The sequence below is a fragment of the Girardinichthys multiradiatus genome, chromosome 22 (genome assembly GCF_021462225.1).
Source record: "Girardinichthys multiradiatus isolate DD_20200921_A chromosome 22, DD_fGirMul_XY1, whole genome shotgun sequence".
NCBI classification, from domain to species: domain Eukaryota; kingdom Metazoa; phylum Chordata; class Actinopteri; order Cyprinodontiformes; family Goodeidae; genus Girardinichthys; species Girardinichthys multiradiatus.
Genome location: NC_061814.1, coordinates 29209557 through 29222997, shown reverse-complemented (window position 1 = coordinate 29222997; position 13441 = coordinate 29209557). Strand labels below are relative to the sequence as shown.

The 13441-nt window shown below is 36.5% G+C and overlaps 1 protein-coding gene across 9 annotated transcripts in view; it reads right to left on the bottom strand.

The window, feature by feature from the left end:
* The window catches only part of adgrb3 (adhesion G protein-coupled receptor B3), a 171504-nt gene that overhangs the window by 31188 nt on the left and 126875 nt on the right, over positions 1 to 13441 (bottom strand). The window lies entirely within an intron of this gene.

Here is a 13441-nt window from a genome sequence, read left to right as displayed (position 1 = left end):
ATTGTCAAGAGAAAGATGAGTGACACCAGACCAAACAATGCAGCTAAGATGAAGACCACGATTAAAGCAACCTAACCTTCCTTACTGCCACAGCAGAGCCACAGGTTAATCATTTCAATGTCTAATTGTTGACCTAAACATGCGGAGCATTTGATGCATGAAACATTTGATGGCAGTGTCAAGAGTAAGTGAGCGACATTCAAATCAGGGCTCTATGATGGACAAAGGAAGAAAGCATACTAACATAAAGAAGCTAATAAACAATGTTGTTGCTATAAATCTTGTCCTATCCCTTTAAGTTCATGCAAAAAATATTATGCATATAAAATGGCCTTGGCCAGAGGGGATAGTGGGAGGCGCCCAGCAGCCTAATAGGTATGGCCATTACCCTTGTGCAGCATACCCCCCCCCCCCCCCCATCCACACCACACCCCCCAACCTCTATTGTGGAGACACTGACTGCTGGTCTCTAAAACATCTGTTCGTCTCTCTGCTCTCCTCTGCATCCAACTCTTTTCACGACAAGAAGGCAAAACAAGATTTATATGGTTGATTTACGACAACAGAGAACATACTGCATGTTGATTTGTGAGAGCAGTGCGGTGCAAGGCAATCCTGCTTTCTCATTTCATCAATATGGTAGTAATATTTATTATTCCTGGAAGGAACCTTAGAACCAGTTACAAATTCCGAAACACTGCTAGGGGGTTTGAAGCCATAAATGCAAACCCCCCCCCACCCCTTATTGCCACTTCGCTTTACTAAACTGTGTAACCAAATGATACATATTTTAACCCAGATTGGATACAAATAGCAAGTGACTGCCTTTTAGTTAATATTCTTCTATTTGACAGACTCGTAAAGACATTTTAGAAGGACATTTGTTTAATTAGACTTTAGACAGAACGACTATAAGCAGTAAGTAAATTAAATGCACTAAATTCAGTAAATGTCTTGTTTAAAATGCACTTTATAATCCATGCATAATAAAGTTAATTTATGAAGTTCATCTTTCCTGACAGTGGAGAAATTATTTCACAGAGAAGAAATCAAGAGCTATAATCCATGAAATAAAAGTTACCAGAGTTTCAAAGATGGAAGATTTGGGTGATATAAACTGTTTAACTTACTTTCTCCATGGCTTCTCACAGAGAATATTACAGACATACAGCAATAATTCCGAATATTAAGGAACGGCAGATCAAAACTCATTTCAGCGGATATTTTTTTTTTTCTGCCTGCTAAAGCAAGGTGGCATCCGTGGGTGTAATAAAGTTATCATGAGAAATAGAAGGAAAAAAGACACAACAGAAAGCATAAGGGCCTCTGTGAATACCCCTCAAACATCAACACACTGCTGATAGCTTGTGGTGACAAATTAAACTTAAAGAAGATTTTAAAAAAAGCCATTTAGCCATGAGAAAGGTCTTTTGAAAAAAAGCTTTTTTTACTTGGTTAAAAAAATAATATGCACATAGAGAACAAATGTGCATATTTAAGCCAAGATGCTTGAAGTGTTTGCAACTGCAGGTTTGAAATCTCAACATTCATATGCAAACCCTGTCTCCAACAAAGTATGACAGAGTGACATATTTGATACCTCTTTGTCTTTGAGTTTTGTATGTATACTATATCATCTCCTCTGGTGAATAGTCTTTCCCTAACTTTTGACTTACTAAATAATAGCTTCCCCTTTGTGCATTGTACAGATGAAGCTGACAGGAGAGCAGTCGCTGACTGGGGACTTTCTGCAGGCCACTTTTGATGTGTTGCATGACCTTATGAAGGCTCAGTGTCCTCCAGAATAAAAAATGCCCCCAAGAGAAAGTGTCAGTGTTGATGTTAACCAAAGTGAAACTGATGACATGACATTCATGATATACCCTTTGCTGACTGCATTTCTGTATGTACTCAGTAATGCATTTACAGCTGTGTCAAAACCTACTCGACTTTGAATCTGTAAAGGGACTTCTTTTCCATTTCCTTAGAAGATAAGATAGAAGTAAAGCAACATTTTGTCCCATTGAAATTACAACCTTTAATGTATTTTATTATGATTTTTTGATAAAACAACACAAAGTGGTACATAATGAGAAAGTGGAAGGAAACTACTTTTCTCAACAAATACAGCTGCAAGTGTTTTGGGCTTTTCACAATAGCTCAAGCTTAGTCAGATAATACAAATTATGTATAAACCCCAATGTTTATGTCTTGTCACAGATTTTCATGGGTGGACTATCACATTAATGTGATTTGATCTAAACCATTCCATTGTGGCTCTGTCAATGTGTTTTAGGTTTTTGTCCTGAAGGAAGGTGAACTTCCTCTCCAGTACCAAGTTTTTTGAGCATCCAACAGGGTTCTTCCAATATTGTCCTGTCAATAGCTCTGTCAATCTTCCCATTAATTCAGAGCCACTTCACTGTCTGTTCTTAAGGAAAGTATCCTCACAACCTGCTACTGCCACCACCATGTTTCACTGTGGGGATAGTGTGTACAGGATGAATAGCTGTATTTGAACTAAGATTAAATTACACACAAATAGACTTCCTACTAAATAGGTACATTTCAATGGCAACTGATAGCACTGGATTTAGTTGGAGGTATCAGAGTAAATAGGGCTGAAAACAAATGCACGCCACATTTCCCGGATTTTTATTTGGAAAGACTTTTCAAAACCACAGACTGTTTTCCTTTTAATTTTTTTTCTTACTGTTTCTGTTTCATAATATCCAAATAAAATTGAAAGTTTGTTGTTGTAATAGTACAAGGTGCCATAGTTTTTTACTGCAATGCCGGTATGGACCAGAATGGTTCCCAAGTCACAGTCAAGTTTACGTCTCTGAGATAAAAAAATTCTCATCAAATTCCCAATATCAAGGTCACCTCCAACTCTACATCGCTGTAGGTTAGGATTCCAAACCTGTACTATTTATCTTTAACCCTAAATTACCACATGAGCATTTAGTTATTATCTTTCAGTCTTTTAATATTTATTAACAGTTATCTTTTAATCATTTAACATTTAATTCATCATGCAAAAATCTGCTAAAGGCTGCTTTATATTATTTTCAAACCTGTTCAAATGTTATATTTACACCTTTAGAAATATCAATAGGCATTTATGCTCTAAGGAAAATAATAGAAAGGGAGAAAGACCTGTTAATAATGCTTTTTTTATCTTTGCAATGATAAAGTCCACAGCTGTTTGTTCCTGTCCTCGTATTGTTCATTTCTTCACAATAGAGTGCACTGAATGTGGTTTGTTGGGGTTTCTTCTCCTAACTGTGAGCTGGAGACATTTTTGTAACATTAAGAAACCATTTTTTTATCTGCATTTAAAACCTTAATTCTCAATTCTAAATTATAAAGATGTTCAAATTAAAAGTATAAATTATAACATAATAAAGGGGGCACAATTAAGTAAGTAAATGAATAAGGGAGTAGTAAACATCTGAATGAACTAAAAAGAAACTGCTTTTATTTTTATATTTCAGTCGGAAGTGGCCTTGTAATGTTGCAGCTAGCTTAAGAGTGAGAGAATATCGGAGGTAATTTATATTTAATTTGCTCTGAAATGATCATTCATTAAAGCGCTAATTTGGTAAGACATTCATGTGGTCATTATTACAAAGCTACAACCAACATGAACAGATTGTTATAAGCCATTATACTACTAGCCATTATTATTACATGAGGTAAAAACTCTTACAAGGACTAGAGTCATTGTCCCAGTCAATTATCAAGTCTTTAGGGCACAAGTCTGAGTTGAGTCTGACTTCTTTCATTTTTGCGGTCTTAAATGCGACTCAAGTCGGTGTGTTATACTCACTCACCATCTCTTATATGCAATTAACAATGCATTTTCAACTTTATATTAAAACTAACATGAGTGGAATTTTGTGAAGAAGCAAAGTTTTTAGCTTGTTTAAGTCGGGATGGAGTTGTCCTATAATGCTAAAAGAGCATTGGGTTGATTTGGTATTTAAACCCTTAAACAGAGAAACGCTTCACTCAGTATTCATAACCTTTTATATACAGCAGACAAACAGAGTTCCTGCAGCCATTTTATTTTTTTTAAAATGTCAATGGAATCCACTTACAAGGCGTGTTAAACACTAAAGCTAATGGCTGTTGAGCTAACGGGGTGGTGCAGAAGCGCATCTATGAACACACTTAGCCGCAGTTCTTTACTCGGTGCTCTTCCGACAGCACATGAGCACTACTCACCACACATATTTTTAAGCATGTAAAAGCATCTTTGAATTCCTTGCATGCCTACATTATATTATCCAGACACTAAGGAGGGGGGATTGGAGAGTGCCTCGAGCGATGCACTTCAGGCAGTTTTTACAGATTCTTGAAAGACTGACACATGACGACAGGCGGAGGAGGGTTGGGAGCCAATGCTGGAAAATTAATCCATCCATCTTGGATATCTTGATGATGAGCAATTTACATCAGCCTGCGGGCCACACTGAGTGCTTTAACTGAATGTGCAGAGTGAAAAATGAGTCTGGATTTCCATGTAGAAGGAAAGATATTATTAATTCAAAGTGAGGAAAAACTCGACAGATGTATAGGAGTATCTACAGTTTGAATATTTTGATGAAATTCCATTGGGTGTACAATCATTTGATTTTGTGGTCTATAGGACCGTTTGCACTTAATGCAAAATCTAAATAGGCATTTCTGTAAATGTATGTAATTATAAAAATTAAAATGTCAGAAAAACGTGTTAATCTTTTGTCATGTATGGACTTCCTTGTTTATTTACCTGAATTAAAGTAAAAAGAATGTTGTCTCTGAAATGTCACCAAAACATGTTAATGCTGCATTAAAAAAAACTACTGGATAAAAATATAAAGATAGGGTACTTGAGCTTAGTCCAACTCATGTTGCTCTGACACACACAAACGGAACAATAACACCTAGAATACATTAATGCAAAATGTGTTCCCAAGAGTCCGTCATTAGTCACTGCGAGAGTAAAGCTTGGAAACAGTCAACATCACCCACATTGTTTAGGCATACATTATTTTGCTATATACAAGAAATTCAGCATAATAACCTCATATCCTAATCAAACCCAGAGTGGCTTAATTTGCAAACTCCAACTGTTTTCTTTTTAATATCTGTATTGCACACTGCCTAGAATCAAAATGTACAACAAATAAAATAATTCCGGGATTTTTTAAACTAAATCTGATGAAGTGCAGGTATGTGAAGCAAAGTGTTTGTTTTTCAGAAGAAATGCTGTTAAAAATCTTGGAAATACTAAGCTTGACACAAAAATAGAACACTATTAAGGAATCCTTTTCAACTGAAAACACAGGAAGAAATGCAGTTTTAAATCTAAAGTAAATACATACGATGTGCAAGTCGTTTGCAGATAAATGCAAACGTTACCATAAATTGTATATTTAACAAGCCCCGAGGTAGTCAGAAAAAGTTTGCAGGGAGTGCAGATGTTTCAAAGCTGCTTTTCGTCATACTATTACTCAGATTTAAAGTCATTTTAATGAGATGAGAAAGAAAGTGCTTACAGGCAGTATGGGGCAATGAGTAAGACAGTGCTACCTGTCCTGCACCTTTGCTGCACACTGCTAGTCAGCTAGCTGACTGAAGACTCATACTTTCTTTCACTTACAAAAAAGACAAACTAGGCTGTTTGAAAACCTTGACAGTTGCAAAAATTGAAGGTAGACATAGGAGCACCCATCACTGTTATAAACTACAGCTTATAATCTGACAGCAGTATGTCTGTAAAGCAGGAGACTAAAGACTAGATGCATAAACATCCTGACAAATTAAGTTATAATTTGCTATATATGTTTTGTAGTTTAGAAAGAATTAAACAGTAAAAATAGATAATATTTCTTTGAAATAAGCTATTGAAAACTACAGCTACAGCAGGTGTTCATTCCACACTTTGCTTAAGTCTATCTATGAAACTCAAAATAACAATAAATATTTTCATAACATAACATGCATAAACATGTTAAATACAACCAGGGCCAATTTTAACAGCACATTTTATATTTGTTTTACTAAACAATTCTTTTGATAAACATGCAGTTCAGTTTTTGACAGAACTAAGTCATATGTTGTCATTTTACTTTTAATCTAGTTTTAGTTGACTGAATCTTATTAAATTTTAAACCCTATTTACTCCTGATTTAGCTGACTAAAATAAAAAGTCAAAAAGGAATGTATTTTTATGTCCTCACATCTTATATCTTATCTCATATCTTAAAATATTAATAATAATAATAATAACAATAATGTATTCAGTAGTGAGAGGTCATGAGAGGTCATGCTTGATGCTTTTCATCTGGAAAAAAGGCTGTTGAAAATAACTCTCTTAAAAAATGTCTCTCAAAAACGTTAATATAAAAATTAATATATATTACTATTGCCATTTTAATAATCTATATTTATTTAATTGTAGCACCAGTATGAATTATTGTTGCACTTCCATTTTCAGAAAAAGTAGTTAGATCATGTTTAATATTTGCGTTTTAAATCTTTGCGGGAAAACTGTTGAATTTGTATTTTTACCCTATGTTATCATTCCATGATAATCTCATCAAATGATGGCTACTCTTTATTAAAGAAGAAACCTTTTTTAAAGGTAAAACTAAAATCTTTCTTTGATACAGTCACTACTTCAATGCCATTTTGACTTAAAAGTTGCATATTCTCCATACATCAGGTCATTATTCCAATGTCAGTTCATCAAACTGACAATATGGCTTTCATATTTTCTGTTGTTGCAACATAGAGCTTAGGTTCTTATGCACTGCACTGCATACCTGGCAGTGTTTGTTGTTGCCTGTTTGGCTCAAATCCAAGTTCTCCAGATGTTTGGGGAACCTGAAGCTGTGACTGCTGCTTTACCTCCTTCTAATATTAATGACTCACAGGATTTGATTCCTCAAGAAGAAAACAGTGGTGAAACTGAGGTATGAGGTTAGCACATCTAAACACTGTTAGGATTTGGTTTTACTTTATACATTGTAGGTTTTGTCATATTTTTTGTTGTGTTTTCCTGCATTGTGTCCAAGCTTTCCATTTTATGGTTTTGGTTTCAGGCTTTGTTTTGGCTTATCTTTGGTTTCATTCACTCATTTCCGCCCTCTGTCTTGTTTTATTATGATTAGTCTGCTCCCAGGTTTATGGTCCATCTTGTATTCTCCTCTCTCCGTTCACCTGGCTTCAGTTAATTATCAGCACCTGCCTGCTGTTAGTCATCAGCTACCCAAGTGTATAAATACCTTGACGTTTCCTTTGTTTCCAGCCAGACTGTCATGCCCTCCCTCCCTTGCTCCAGTTCTGAACTCTGCTTTGAATCCAATTTGTGCTGATATGTTTGAAATCCTTACAGTAGATTTTTTTTATCTTTAAGTTTTATATACAGGTCCTTCTCAAAAAATTAGCATATTGTGATAAAGTTCATTATTTTCTATAATGTAATGATGAAAATTTAACATTCATATATTTTAGATTCATTGCACACTAACTGAAATATTTCAGGTCTTTTATCGTCTTAATACGGATGATTGTGGCATACAGCTCATGAAAACCCAAAATTCCTATCTCACAAAATTAGCATATTTCATCCGACCAATAAAAGAAAAGTGTTTTTAATACAAAAAACTTCAACCTTCAAATAATCATGTACAGTTATGCACTCAATACTTGGTCGGGAATTCTTTGGCAGAAATGACTGCTTCAATGCGGTGTGGCATGGAGGCAATCAGCCTGTGGCACTGCTGAGGTCTTATCGAGGCCCAGGATGCTTCGATAGCGGCCTTTAGCTCATCCAGAGTGTTGGGTCTTGAGTCTCTCAACGTTCTCTTCACAATATCCCACAGATTCTCTATGGGGTTCAGGTCAGGAGAGTTGGCAGGCCAATTGAGCACACTGATACCATGGTCAGTAAACCATTTACCAGTGGTTTTGGCACTGTGAGCAGGTGCCAGGTCGTGCTGAAAAATGAAATCTTCATCTCCATAAAGCTTTTCAGCAGATGGAAGCATGAAGTGGTCCAAAATCTCCTGATAGCTAGCTGCATTGACCCTGCCCTTGATAAAACACAGTGGACCAACACCAGCAGCTGACACGGCACCCCAGACCATCACTGACTGTGGGTACTTGACACTGGACTTCTGGCATTTTGGCATTTCCTTCTCCCCAGTCTTCCTCCAGACTCTGGCACCTTGATTTCCGAATGACATGCAGAATTTGCTTTCATCCGAAAAAAGTACTTTGGACCACTGAGCAACAGTCCAGTGCTGCTTCTCTGTAGCCCAGGTCAGGCGCTTCTGCCGCTGTTTCTGGTTCAAAAGTGGCTTGACCTGGGGAATGCGGCACCTGTAGCCCATTTCCTGCACACGCCTGTGCACGGTGGCTCTGGATGTTTCTACTCCAGACTCAGTCCACTGCTTCCGCAGGTCCCCCAAGGTCTGGAATCGGCCCTTCTCCACAATCTTCCTCAGGATCCGGTCACCTCTTCTCATTGTGCAGCGTTTTCTGCCACACTTTTTCCTTCCCACAGACTTCCCACTGAGGTGCCTTGATACAGCACTCTGGGAACAGCCTATTCGTTCAGAAATTTCTTTCTGTGTCTTACCCTCTTGCTTGAGGGTGTCAATAGTGGCCTTCTGGACAGCAGTCAGGTCAGCAGTCTTACCCATGATTGGGGTTTTGAGTGATGAACCAGGCTGGGAGTTTTAAAGGCCTCAGGAATCTTTTGCAGGTGTTTAGAGTTAACTCGTTGATTCAGATGATTAGGTTCATAGCTCGTTTAGAGACCCTTTTAATGATATGCTAATTTTGTGAGATAGGAATTTTGGGTTTTCATGAGCTGTATGCCACAATCATCCGTATTAAGACAATAAAAGACCTGAAATATTTCAGTTAGTGTGCAATGAATCTAAAATATATGATGGTTACATTTTCATCATGACATTATGGAAAATAATGAACTTTATCACAATATGCTAATTTTTTTAGAAGGACCTGTATGTCCTGAGTCCCTTTAGTAGTTCATTTTTTACAGCATTTGTTTCTTGCTATTTTTTTATCATAAGAGTTTATGATATACAGGAATTTTAAATGGAAGTGTTAGCAAGAAAACATATTCTTGTTTTGTATGAACTGCAGGGACATTGAAAGTCTGTTAATTCTAAATGATGAAACATCAATGACATGAATATTCTTCCCCTTTTACTGAAACTAAAGCTAATGTCAAAAAAGCATTGATAATGGACTACAAGTGTGGGAGAGGAAAGACGATGGTAGAAGAAATTGATTTAATTTAGAAAGGTGTCCCTAGGCTAACCTGCAAAGTCTTCTGTTTGATGTTTTAAATCCCATTAGACACCGCTGAATAATCTGAAAGAGCATTCATGAAAATCAAAATGTCACATAGTGAGTTGGCTTTTAGTGTGCTGATTACAGGTATTCAGAGGATGTTAAGCCGTCCAGCTACAGAAGATGGCCACACGAACTGGAACTTAACATCATGCTCTAAACTTGGCATTTAAAAAGAAAACTGCTCTATGGTGTTACATGTTTAATTGAAAATCTAGATAAGATTAATCAATCTCTACAGCTGTGGTATCAAACATGATACACCTTTTTGCTTGTAGTAATCTAGTTTAGGCAAATTTTGGAGTCACTAAGGGAAGATGTTTTAGTTTTTTATACCTTCAAAAAAGGCAGAATGTTAAGAAAGCTGATTAATTTATTCTAAAGGGATCTAAATTATGTTTTAATATATTTAGTTTTTCATTTCCTCAGAGGTGGGATAATGTTACTCTTAAAATGGCTTGAGAACAGAAAACATTGACATTTGAAAATGTAATAAAATGTTGAGTATTTGAAATGTTTATTGTTCCTGCTGTGGAGCTGCTGACGTGAGGAGTATATTAAAAACGTAAGAGGATGTCTCAAAGTGATCCTTGGGTTTTGTCTTTGTCACCGTCTCAGTAAAGCACTGTATAGACTTTCATAAAACTACTTATAACCTTTTAAATTATTTTACAAAGAAAAAAATATATGGAGATCATTCCATTAGGATTTATTTCAATATTCAGAATGCAGAAAACGTCATGTTTTCTTTAGCGATAATTATGAAAAAAAAAATAAAAATGCTTTATTATGAGTATAAATGTATTAATGTGTTTATGACACATAACTGATTATAATTTCTGACTCACTTTTACACTATGGTTTTCAACTAATTTTGATTCTTATATCTCTTTTTTTTTTCAGTTTTTTGACTTAGACCCCTTTTAAAGACTAAAATAACAGTTCAAAATCAGTCTGACACTTAAAACAACTTTCTACAGTTTTTTAAATCTTCCAGTCTTAACTGAAAACTAAGCATTGTTAGGCTGATCCATTGTTCAGTTTTTTTCAAATTTTTTCTCTGCCAATTGTTCCAAAGAGCACCCTAATTTGGTTTAAAGCAACGTGTTCGACAGATGGTACATTGCCCCATCATTGAGTCTTGAGAGCCTTTGCTATTGGGTATTGGGGAGTGCCAAATGTTTGAAATGAAGATGATTACAGTCCCATGGAGTCATTCAGCAGCATTCTAATTAAAATGACTTATTGTAGATCAGAAAAAAATACTGATCTGAAAGCACTTGGTTTGTGAAAAACATAAAGAGAATGGAGTAGAGTTTTCCTAGCTGTACCTTTAAAGGTTTCATTTATGTTACTACTAACAATTTTGCAGAAATCTTAAATCAGTTTGTTCAAGTAAATCCTATTTATTGAAAATGATTTCATTCTAAATACAAATAAACTATATGCAGTATGATACTGTTCATTTCTGCTTATGTCATATAAAAAAATAATCTTCACTTAGAGCAAAGTGTACCAGAGTCAAATTCCTTGTTTGTGTCACAAACTTGGCAATGAAGCTGATTCTGATTTCTGAGCACAGGCAATTCCTTAACATGCTACATAGTGATGCTTTAAAATAAATCATCTTATTATTCATCAATTATTATAAAGGTCCACCTAAGATGAACAGCTACAAGCCAATGATAGCCAATAATCTGCGAACCGTTAATAAATCAAAGCCACCCTTTTCATAGCAAATACGTGCATCACTGTGGCTGACAGCCTAAACTCTTTCAGCCTACAGAGGTCAAGTACTCAGACTAGCCAGCTTATTTCTTCTATCTCCTACCCCCACTAGAGATTTAATTGTTCTCTACTGTCCATACTGTTAATATTCTGCACAGCAAAGTATGAAGTGTATATTCAAAGGATTTAGACAAAGATGCCTACTGCTACTAGTTTAGAGTGAAAGTGCTCTAACAACTTCGGTTGCAAGTGGTAGCATGAGGAGAACATTACCAACATGAGAACAGAAGCGATCAAGCAGCAAACAAAATGACATAAAAGCACCTTAAACATCGCCACAATACCAAAAACAAGCAAAATACCACATTTAGTAGCATGCATCAAGCAATATTTTCATCAAAACATAAATGACAAATCTGAATGCATGAGCAAAGAAATGGGTAAATCACACTGTTTAAGGTTATTTGTGCACCTCGTAATGTTTCAAATTTTTTTTTCATGTTGCAACCAAAAACTTGTACGTATTGTATTAACATTTTATGTGATAGGCCAAAACAAAGTACTCCATAATTTGTAAGTGGAAGGAAAATGAATTCTGAATTTTAACAATATCTACACATACTATAAATACAGTGGGTATTTGATGCACTGCTGATTTTTGCAGGTTTTCTAACTTGCAAAGCATGTATAGGTCTTTTATTTTTATCATAGGTTCTCTTCAACTGTGACTGACAGAATCTAAAAAAGAAAATCCAGAAAATCTCATTGTGTGATTTTTAAGTAATTAATTAGCATTTTATTGCAAGTATTTGATACATTAGTAAAACAAAACTTAATATTTGGCACAAAAACTTTTGTTTACAATTACAGATATCAAACATTTCTTGTAGTTCTTGATGAGGTTTGCACACACTGCAGCAGGCATTTTGGACCACTCCTCCATACAGATCTTCTCCAGATCGTTTAGATTTCAGGGCTGTCGTTGGGCAATACGCTCTTTCAGTTCCCTCCAAAGATGTTCCTTTGATTTCAGGTCTGAAGACTGGCTAGGCAACTCCAGGACCTTAAGATGCTTCTTACAGAACCACTCCTTAGTTGCCCTGGCTGTGTGCTTTGGGTCGTTGTCATGCTGGAAGACCCAGCCATGACCCATCTTCAATGCTCTTACTGAGGGAAGGAGGTTGTTGTATCTCCTGATACATGGCCCCATCCATCCTCCCCTCAATAAGGTGCAGTCATCATGTCCCCTTTGCAGAAAACATCCACAAAGAATGATGTTTCCACCTCCATGCTTCGCAGTGTTCATGGTGTTCTTAGGGTTGTACTCATCCTTGTTCTTCCTCCAAACACGGCGAGTAGAGTTTAGATCAAAAAGCTCTATTCAGAGCACATGACATTCTCCCATTCCTTATCTGGATCATCCAGATGGTCTTTGGCAAACAGGCCTGGACATGTGCTGGCTTGAGCAGAGGACCTTGCTTGCGCTGCAAGATTTTAATCCATGGCGGCGTAGAGTGTAACTAATGGTCTTCTTTGAGACTGTGGTCCCAGCTCTCTTCAGGTCATTGACTAGGTCCTAGTGTATAGTTCTGGGCTGATCCCTCACCTTCCTCATGATCACTGATGCCCCATGAGGTGAGATCTTGCATGGAGCCCCAGACTGAGGGAGATTGAGCTTAATCTTGAACTCTTCCATTTTCTTATAATTGCGCCCACAGTTGTTGCCTTCTCACCAAGCTGCTTGACTATTTTCCTATAGCCCATCCCAGCCTGTGCAGGTCTGCTGTTTAATCCCTGATGTCCTTACACAGCTCTCTGGTCTTGGCCATTGTAGAGAGGTTGGAGTTTGTTTGAATGAGCGTGTGGACAGGTGTTTTTATACATATGAGTTTAAAAAGGTGCAGTTAATACAGGTAATAAGTGGAGAACAGGAGGGCTTCCTAAAGAAGAAGTAACAGGCCTGTGAGAACCAGGATCCTTACTGGTTGTTAAGTGATCAAATACTTATGTCATGCAGTAAAATGCAAATTAAGCAATTAAAAATCAGAGAATGTGTTTTCCTGGATTTTTGTTTTGGATTCCATCACTCACAGTTGAAGAGTACCTATGAGAAAAAATAAAGACTTCTACATGCTTTGCAAGTTGGAAAACCTGCAAAATCAGCAGTGTATCAAATACTTGGTCTACCCACTGTATGTTGCAGTAACATAATATGAATACTGAATACATTTGGATTGCACTACAGGATTGATGCTTTAGCAGTTTAGTCAGTCACACTCTTATCAAGTGTGTATCTCTATCAACACCTGCTGCTAATTTTTTCACTTTCCATATC